Here is a 1,847-nt window from a genome sequence, read left to right on the forward strand (position 1 = left end):
TTACTTCCTCAAATACTCCATTAAAAACTGCAAAGACAAGCCACATTGGGAAAAAATACTTGCAACATTTACCTCTGATAAAGAACTTATGCCCAGACTATCTAACAAACTCATTCGAGTCAATAATAAGATGGACAATCCCAGTAAAAATTGGGGAAAAGATGTGGAACCGATACTTCACGAGATGTAAAAATAATAGTCACATAAAAAGATGCTGAACACCAGTGTTTGCCACGGAAACACGGAATCACAGTAGGACACGACTCTCCACCAATTCAAAGACTAAAACTCATGGCTGCAGACCCGAGGACTGAAACGCCCACACACCGGGGGCAGAAACACGGAATGATGCCGCCTCCGCGGCCCGGCCCGCGGCACCGCGGGGGTCCTGGGTTCCTCCCCACAAACGCAGTAAAGAATGACAGGTCAGTGAGATTTTTAAGAAGCGAGATTTATTAAAAGTACATTTTAGAAGGAGACGGGCCACACCAGGGAAGGCTGCAGCTCCGTGGAATTTGAGAGGTGAGGGGACAAAAGGCAGAGTCTGCTCCGCGGCAGGAGCGGGTGCCAGCGGAGGAGCGGGTGCCAGCGGAGGTGTGACAGCGCAGGAGTGACAGCGCAGGAGGGGGAAGGGCTGTTTATACTGGCCTGTGATGGGAGGGCACAGGGGCGGGACTGAGGTCACCTTGACTGCCAGTTGGCTGCGTATAACCCTTTGGCTACTGAGCATGTGCTTCCCCAGAATTCAGTCTGTTGTAATTAGACTGAGGAACTTTCAGGCACAGGCGTGATGTTCTAACGACCACGTGCGGTTACGGGCAGGTTAGGGTAGTACTTTCTACGCACGTGTTTGAGGCGGGTTTTAGCCAGGAGCTTTAATGGCCTTTGTGCTTTAAGGTGCAGGGGTGATTCATGACCATAAAATAGGTGTTTCTGGGAGATCCTTAAGGGAGGTCTTCAAGGGAGGTTTCTATGGTTACAGAGGTGGCCTTCATGCCTGTCGCTCATGCCTGCCTACCTAACAGAGCCGCTCTGCAGATACTTGCTTTAAAAAGTCTTTAAAAAGGCAAACATATACTTACGACATGACTGCCAATCCTAGGTATTTACTCCAGAGGAATGAAATGTGATTGCACAAAGATTAATACACAAATGCTCACAGCCACTTTATTCATAATTAACCCAAACCTGAAAACAACCCAAATAACCATCAAGGTAAACGGATCAATGAAGAGCATAATGAGGAACTAAGTACTAAACACGGTGAATCTCAAAAACACGCTAAGCAAAAGGATCCGGCACAGTAAATCCTGCGGGAGCCCGTCAACACGAAATCCTTGCAGGGCGAGATCTGTGCCAGAGCGCTCCTCGGCCAGTGACGTCTGGAGACATCCCTGGCTGTCGTAGCCGGAGAGGGTTGTGACGCGTGCAGCAGGTGGAGGCCAGGTGCTGCGGACAGTTCCACAAAGCACAGGCTCGCGCCCCGGGCCCATGACCCAGGCTGCGTGGTGAGAACTGACCGCGAAGGAGCACTATGGAGGGGGGGTCTCGTGAACGTGCACAGCTGTCAAAACCAGGCTGAGCACTTACAATGGGTGTGTTTCATTGTATGTAAGTTTTACCTCGATGACGTAGGTTTACAGACTAAAAGCGTAAAAGCATCAGAAGTAAACAGGGGAGATACTTCTAATAGGCTGAAACGAGGGGGATCTTTTCAGAAGGCATGAAAAATTCACACATCTGACAACACACACACACGAAAATAAATTTTACATGGTAAAAATAATGATAAAGTCAAAAAACAAACGACGGATGGGAAAATATCTGTAACTGGTGCCACGGACTGA

This window comes from Pteropus vampyrus, unplaced genomic scaffold (assembly GCF_000151845.1).
Source record: "Pteropus vampyrus isolate Shadow unplaced genomic scaffold, Pvam_2.0 Scaffold341, whole genome shotgun sequence".
Lineage (NCBI taxonomy): Eukaryota > Metazoa > Chordata > Mammalia > Chiroptera > Pteropodidae > Pteropus > Pteropus vampyrus.